Source organism: Ambystoma mexicanum, chromosome 9 (assembly GCF_040938575.1).
Source record: "Ambystoma mexicanum isolate Mex_15411 chromosome 9, UKY_AmexF1_1, whole genome shotgun sequence".
NCBI classification, from domain to species: Eukaryota; Metazoa; Chordata; class Amphibia; order Caudata; family Ambystomatidae; genus Ambystoma; species Ambystoma mexicanum.
In genome coordinates, this window is record NC_090931.1 from 1,344,228,460 (window position 1) to 1,344,236,748 (window position 8,289).

The window sequence follows — 8,289 nt, forward strand, 5'->3', positions numbered from 1 at the left end:
TCACCAAATACAGAAATCTTGACTGAAAAGGGCGAGGTGGGATGGAAAAGACAGACATCACAACTCCACCCCATATAAAGACATTTGAATTTTTTGAATTTGTATTTTCTTGGAGATATCAGATGGCGTTTTGAACACAATCTCTGTACTGTGATGAAGTCAGTCTTGAGAGGATAGAAGCTGTTGCCTTGGAGATTCTGGGGGCCGTCTGCTCTACCTTGCTATGCTCAGAGGCAGCATACACGGGGGATTCCTCAGGCTTCCCTTCCCATCCATAGTCTTATGTGTTATGGCACTGCGAGAAATCTGTGACGCTCCCCATTACCCGCAGAATTCAGAAGCAGTTGGAGTACAGGAAATGCAACTTGAGTCCCGTCCTAACGGGGCTCTGCAAACCGCACCTCAAACTTAGAAGATACCTCATATCGGCAGCTCTGCAGAACTCCACAGAGAAGCCGGAAGCCACCGAGACACAGACGCTCGGCTGTGGCATGCATCGGCTGCAACGGGAAAAGCTGCATGATTCCAAGATGGCGAGCCACCTCCATCTTCCCTTGGTACACGGAGCAGCAGCACAGCCTGTGGAACACAATGCATCTGGGAATATGTGCTATGGTCAGCTCCTCCCCCATCATACGCCATGTTCCCAGTTCTCACCTGCCTTGGGTCTTCCATTCACGAGCCTAGTTACAAACCCTGACAGAGTATAAAAGGAGAACAGCTATGTTGGTAGGGTGCACGTTAGTAGTTCGATGGCCAACCCAGAGGCAGGCTCGCCGTGAGAAAGATGGAGGAGAGATGAGAGAATAAGGGTCAGAGCAGAGTGAGACAGAGAGAAGGAGAGACAGAGGAATAACGGGGGAGCAGAAACATCCAAGAAGGGAGTACAGTGAGGAGGTGGAGGAGAAACAGCTACAAAGAGAGGAACGAAAGTATTCGGAGGACAGACATCTGAGAAGAGAGGAAAGAAAGGAGGTGGAGGATGAACTTCTGAGGAGGAAGGACGTTGACGAATAACAAAACATTATAGGGAAACATGATGCAGAGAAACAAGGAGTAAGTGAGGAGAAAGAAAGGACAGAGCAGGTAGAGTGAGAGAATGAGAAGTGGTGGAAAACAGCCAGAGGCAGAAGGAAGAGTCTAGAAAAAGGAGAGAGGAATAATGTTGGAAACTATAAGGAGAGTTAAGAATCCTTTAAGACCTGGATGTACTCCTGAACTGCTGGAGAAAGGGTCGGAGACAAAAGATAAGCCGGATTCTAAGTAAAGAGCTCTCTGGTACAGTCTTAAGATTCTGGAGTAAGGGATAAGTACAATTCCAAGCCACAGATTAGGAGAGGAGCTTCTAGTCGAGTCTATGGCTGTTGGAGGAAAGGCCAGAAGCAGGCCTGCGAATAGAGACTAGTAGAGGAGTTATTTAGACTCACCTCAATTGAGAGGGTAATTTGGGAGGACAAGCAGAAGGGAAAGCAAACGTACTCTTGGGTCAAATAGTTCCAGAAGTGTCCGATAGCTGACCCTCCATCGGACAACCCTAAGGTACCAGGGGTACATAAGAGAATCCAGAAGGACTGATTGGGTGCAACTGGCAAAGCTTGCATCAGCCAACAAAGAGCCACTAGACCCTGGCCTCGTTTGTATCTCCAAATAATGACCCAAGCCCACGAAAGAAGGGTTTGGGATACTATACAATCCCAGAGACTGTGAGTGACAGTTTGGCCTGTTCAGGAAGGCAGACCAGACCTATAATTAATTATTTTTTTTAGATCATTAAGAACTTTAACAAAATCATTTTCTAGTGATCAAACATTGGATGATGCATACGTATTCACGTACTTACATTCCATTTCATTTCTTCCATCTCAAAAATATATGTGATGCTTTAAAAGACTCAAAATCAGATATAAATAATTAAAATATGCATACAAATAATTGTATTTGAAGACTTAAGACATAAAAACATTATAATTCATCCTAGGTCTACCATGCAATTCTCTCACAGAATAAGCAAGGTTGAGCCCAGAGGTTTTTAAAGCCTTTAGCAACTAGTGTCCATGCATGCTCCGACATCGCCATGGTCAAAGCCTTTCCTAGTTCACACCTAATAAGAATTCTTTTGCTTGTGACGATACTCGAAAAAGTGCAACATATCAAACATACACATGTACACGGTTGCCAATTTCATGGATTCAGTGAATACATGTGTTGCTCATTCCTGATGATTGGACAGATTGCACATACGGCAGCACCTCAACTCAACAGAAATTTTTAATCAGGCCCCCCGAATTGGTAACAGCGGGAGCTGGTTCGTACCTAAAAGCTACACGAGATTTAACACTGCTGGGCTCAGGCTTTGTAATAGAGAAGTCTGCGTTTTCATGTAGCCTCGTGTTACATTGGTTACACCATTATAATTCCGCGGCCTGCCCAGGTGCATAGAGTTCTTATTCCGACCCCACAGGTTGGCCTTACGATGGAGAGATCTTGTTCTTGTTCATTGCCTCGCAGTTTTCCCAATGTTCTACTTGGCGGGCTCAATTTATAGATTTGAAGAATTCCATATTAAGGTCTTCAAAGTCTCTCCTTTGACGCCTATATTCCGCCCTGTAACTGCCTCCAATTGCCTTAAGGAAAGGGCCCACCAGAGCTGTCTTACACATGACATAAAGCTCACCTCTCATTTTCAGCAATTGGGTGCTTAAGAAGACGAGACCCAACTCAAGTCCCACATATTCTATTGAAATAGAAGGGGCAATTTTAGCACTTCTCTCCCAAGAAATCCCCCAATTGGTTCAGTCATGTCAGATCTCCCATGGTTAAAGCTTCTAGGCCACAGATCACCATGGGGCAGAAGCACTGTTTATAAAGCGTCAGCGCCCCCTTGATACTGTACCAGGCTGTCTGCCTAGTGAATCTACAGAACAGCTTTTGCTTCCTTTATCAAGTGGTAGCCATTTCTATTACTCATTTCCAGGCCCAAGCAGGTAGATCTGTAATCATGCTGCCCAGGGTCGTGATCATTTCTAACCTGTGCACCTTTTTACCAGTAACCAACTTACTTTTGGTCTTAGAGAGATTTATGACCAGTTCATTTTCTTCAGCATAAGCCTGGAGTTCATTCAACATGTAGGTATGGTCAAAAATCACCAAATCGTCAGCATAGAGCATGCTTGCAACACAGGTCCCCCCCTCCCCAGCTTTGGAAGGCAGATAGCCTTGGCCAGCAATAGGGATGGGATGGTAGATCCGTCGGGTACAAGTTAAACAATAGCGGAGCTATCATACAACATTGCTTGATCCCCCCCATGTACCAGAACCTGCACAAACATCCCCCCTCCATTGTCTAGTCGTCACAACCGGGCTGCAGTGTTCCCATGTAAAAGTTGGATCATGTGTACCAGCCACTTCGGGCAACCCATACTCAACAGTTAGTCCCTAATATGGCTCGGTGGACCCAGTGAAATGCAGACCTAAAGTGAACGTAAGGCACATAGAACAGTGGCCTTCATGAAGTTGTCCAACAATCTTATGGTATGTATGGTAGATGACCCTAGGCGAAGTATATGTAAAGAACCTCCTCTGCCTCCACCTATGCCTGCATTTCCTTCAAGACAAAGGAGGCAAAGAGCTTCCCTGTTACATCCAACATGGACAGCAGCATATAGTTATCGGGTATGTTTCTATCCCCTTTCTTAAACACAGGTTCCAAAATAGACTGCTGCCATGAGGAGGGGATATAATGGTCTATACATACTCTTTTAAATAGAATCGTAAGAATCTTGGCCCATTGCTCTGGAGCCTTCTTGAGGACAATATTGGCCAGACCATTAGGACCTTGAGCTCTGGAGCTCTTGCTCCTCTCAATTGTATCTACTAAGGCGTTGTGTGTGAAATGAATCGGTCACTGCTCATCTGCAAAAGGATCAAGTATGGCAGGGTACCCTCCAGTATATGGATACGAGATACCTAAGGGTGGGCGAGTAACAAATGCAATAAAATAAAAAAATAAAATAAAAAATATAGCCCTGGTTATATGGCTCACCCAGGCTTCCTCTTTAATTTGATTAACTATCTATTTTTAATTTGTTTCCGTTAGCTCGTGTATTTGCCATATTGACCTGATGTTCCTGCTTCTAGGCACACATAGCTTTCGCTGCCATTGTGCGTTCTTGATAGAGACTTTCCAGCGCTTTAGCCGATTTCAAAACCCACATTTTATTGATCTTACCCGGGCAACCTTCTTATTCATGGGGTCACTAAGATATCTAAGGGATCTCAATGCTTTCCTGAGCTTGGCATCCCGTCTAACCACATCAAATACATTTGTGTGGTCTTTATCCGAGTTAGCTAGGCGCTGGCCTTGACATGCTCCTGCCCCATCTGCAACTTGCTTTAGCCAGTCTTTAAATACATCGTCAGTGAGGCTGCTTAGCATGTCAACTTCATAAGAAGCAGCCTGCCATGCTGCATTCGTCGCGTTATTGATGCTATTTACTGAACAGAAAATGCAGTTCCCCACATGATTGGGCTCTAGTCCACCATTGGTCGTGGTGTTGCGCTTCTTAGTCTCCATATTGGGAGTCGGAGAGAGTATTGCATGGCCGCTGTTATCCCCAAATGTGATACTAACATCTAATATCCTTTCTAGTACCACAGTGCTGAACTGGGGTGACCAACCCAGCCCTTTAAGACAATGTTGCAATACTTGGGAGATGGATGGTGATGCAGAATATACTCGAACCTCAATAATAAAAACAGACTCAGGAAGTTGGCAAAGTTCAACTGTTTTAATGCCAATTATCTAAAACAGGGAGCACAACGGACATCATCTGACGTCGCACAAGCAATCTCAAACATAACATGTAAAAACAGCATTCTTATACTAAAAGTTAATCATTACTGACGTCAATCTACGTGGCAAACTACAAAATCCTACTTGGGGATGTGATAGGCTTACAGGGAACATCTAGGTATATGTTCCATACTGATCAGGGAAAGTGATAGGGTATCTAAGATCAGGTGGGCAACTGAGCTCTCCTCTAGTGCAGGCCATTCTAAACATCATCAAATACACAACGTCCCATTGGCTACACAAACTATAGGGCTCTTTATAACGTGCCACTCTATAATTGGTTGGCACCCTTGTACCCCTCTGTAATATTCCACATGCGTAAGCAGCACGCAGGCTGGCATCCAGGTGCTTGGTGGGCTGGTCATATCCATCACCCTGCTGTCTGCTAGTCAATTAAGGCTTTGAACTCAGCCTTGGGAATGTTCTCTGTGCTCAAGAATATGAGGGAGTATAGGCATCCCCTGCCTTCAGCTTCGATTCAGCTCAGTCCAGTGTCTATTTTCATCCATGAACGTGACTGCAGACCATGATTTCAGAGCATTTTGTTGTATTAAACTCTATTAGATGAAGAACCTTTGATGTCTTCAATGTTTCTCCACCTCACCTCAACAAGAGTTATTTCTTTTCACAGGTTAATTGTAGCTTCTGTAAGAACATCCTGACACGTGGTGGCCTTGACTTCTTGGTGCTAGGCCAACCAAGCCCTTCCTTCATTCACCTCCATTGTTAAGCTTTCGATTTCTAACTAAATCGTTTCTGCTCACAGTGTCCAGCTCTGCTAAAATGCATTATGGAATATCTGTAGTCCATTTATTTCTATACGTATAGGTTGGAGCATCTCCGCAATCTATTCACTATATAGCCAGCCTTAAAGAATACTTGTCTACTTGCGTTGATGCGTGCGTACAATTGTAAAATGACTTGATATCTTCTTTATTATTTTTCTGTTGCTTGAGTATCTTCATCGCGAGCCCGAAATGTTGCTCATCTTTAACACCTCCTCTTGGGTTCCTATTGATCATCTATGTTCTCTCATCTCGACATCTCTTCTGAGTGTGTCAGCTCTGCTCTGTGTGACGTCACCAATCTGCTGGTTTGCTCAGTTTTTCCACTTCCTCCGGGATTTTATTTAAATGGTCATCATATTGTTGTGTATGCATGTATGGTTTTCTTAATGGGAACCTTGCTTCCATGATCCTTTTTGGTATAGGTATTCTTACTGGTATTGCACGTGTCTCACACTCTGGCTCCCAACATATAGGCAGCATGGGGGAGGAGATTTGGGTGGGGGCACTTGGCTCCACCTTTACATTGCTACCAAAGAGGTAGTCCAACGTGGCCCAGCTCTGACCATTCCTCCAAGTTGCCGTACCAGGGCCGTCGCCTTTGGCTCTTCCATTAGTGAGGGTCAAGTCCCACTTTTTCATAAAGGCCACCCACAATGTACCGTGCCTATACCTATTTTTTGTTTTAGGGCACTCTTTCTCGCAATGTTTTTATAGACAGCACATTCTGCACCATCTACGCATCGGGCATTCAAATCCTCACCCACCAGGATAGCCTCATGATTAGGTTCCCCCTACCCATTCTGTAAAAGAACAATTATTATTATATACAATCAATGCTATCATGAATTTCCTCCAACTTTCCCCTCCATTTGGGACGTACACGTTCACTAAAAGAAGCTTTTCAATCCAGCTTTTTAGCTGAACTGGACCTCCACAGCCAACACATCGGCGTTGGGATCCTTTAGCAAAATAGGCCAGGATTTTAAATTATGGCTGACACCAATGATAAGGCCCCCAAACGGTCTCCCCTGGGAGCCCTTATTTGCAGGCTCTTAGCACAGTTGAAAGCCATCTATACTTATTGTCGAAGTCAACCAAGTTTCCTGTAACATAAATATATCATATTTTAAGATGACATCTAGGGATCCCAACTCTGATATTAAATGCACATATACCCTGGCATTCCAACAGGCTATCTGTGCAGTTCATTTTGACTCTGTACCTAATGTTGGTTAAAAGCCTTTCAGCCATTCCCACCCTCTTTCATTGTCCTTCAAAGTTGCCAGAGACATTTATCACAGCACCCCACCAATTTATTAGGTAGCCTTCTATCCAGTGCATTCCCAAGATTTAACAAAATAGATTGTGTACATACCAGCTGAACAATTTCAGGAAGTGAACAATGAATGCCGGAAATTGAACCGTTGTTAAAGACCAGCGGCTCCGCAATTTCAAAATCACTAGAGATGAATACTCTTAGAAAGGGAATTTTGTGAAGCATGCGTAACTATTCAGTGCAATTAACCCTCCTTTTAGTTGAGTCTGTGGGCTCAATCTCAAGCGTAAAAGTCTTTGCTTCCAGATGCTGATTAGCATGATCCATGCTAGGAGTTGTATCCTCATGCGTCGTTGAAATTTCATAATGTGCCCTGTTCTCTCTGGGTTTCACCATAGGAACTAAGACTACAGGAGACCTACTCAGACTACTCTGGGGAAGAGTCACAGGAGGTTAAAGTTCAATCTTCTCCTAGTTCTTCCACTCAGTCCGTATCCTTGTCTTTTACGAGCCAACTTGACAATGTTCCTGGCTCCTTCAAGGACCTTTTTTCACATCTGCTTTCCCTCCTTATAGTCTTCCGTGATTTAGGATGTGCGGTGGTACTGGTGGTTGAACTTAGTGGATCATTTTTTGCTAGCGGCGAAGGGAATTAGCAGCCATTATTAACTTAATCCCCCCTATTTAAGCAGCATTTTGCTAGCCACCTACCTTTGCAGGTCTGAAAAATTGTGGACTCATCCTGTATGTCCACCACCTCTATAAAATCTCCTGGACACTGACCGGATCCGCAGCGGCTTCATTTGTCAGCTTGGTTGAGTTGGCCGATATGCCAGTTTTTGTTACCCGCTCATCCTTAGTTCTGTTAAATTTGCAATCGCGGCAACTTGGACCGTGACTTCTTGCAAAATGATGCTGCATAGTTTTAGTAACATCTGCAAATTGTACCGTCCTAGTACTCACATTGGACCCAGCATTAATTCAATTACTATTGATGGTATAGTTTGATTTGGGAGGAAGGATAGCTCAGGGGCAATGCGGTTGTCTTGGAAGCACGACAACGCAGAGCAACACAGGTTTGAATCTGATCCTGCGCTTAGAAACCAATAGTTGGTATTAAGCGTGCTATAAAAGAACAATTATAATAATCAGAGTCCAGGTAGAGCAATGTGGTTGTAGACATTCTCTGTAAGGTTAGTGGCGCAGTCAAAGAGGGGGGTAAGGGCGGCAGAGCTGCCGGTGATTGCGTTGGTTCTGGAATAGGCTCCACAACAGTTGTTACTTTCGCAACACACAGTTGTAAGGTATCTTGCAAAGCATAGCATAAAGCAAGTAGGATGTTACTTTCAATGCTGCCATATTCCGTGCAGGAG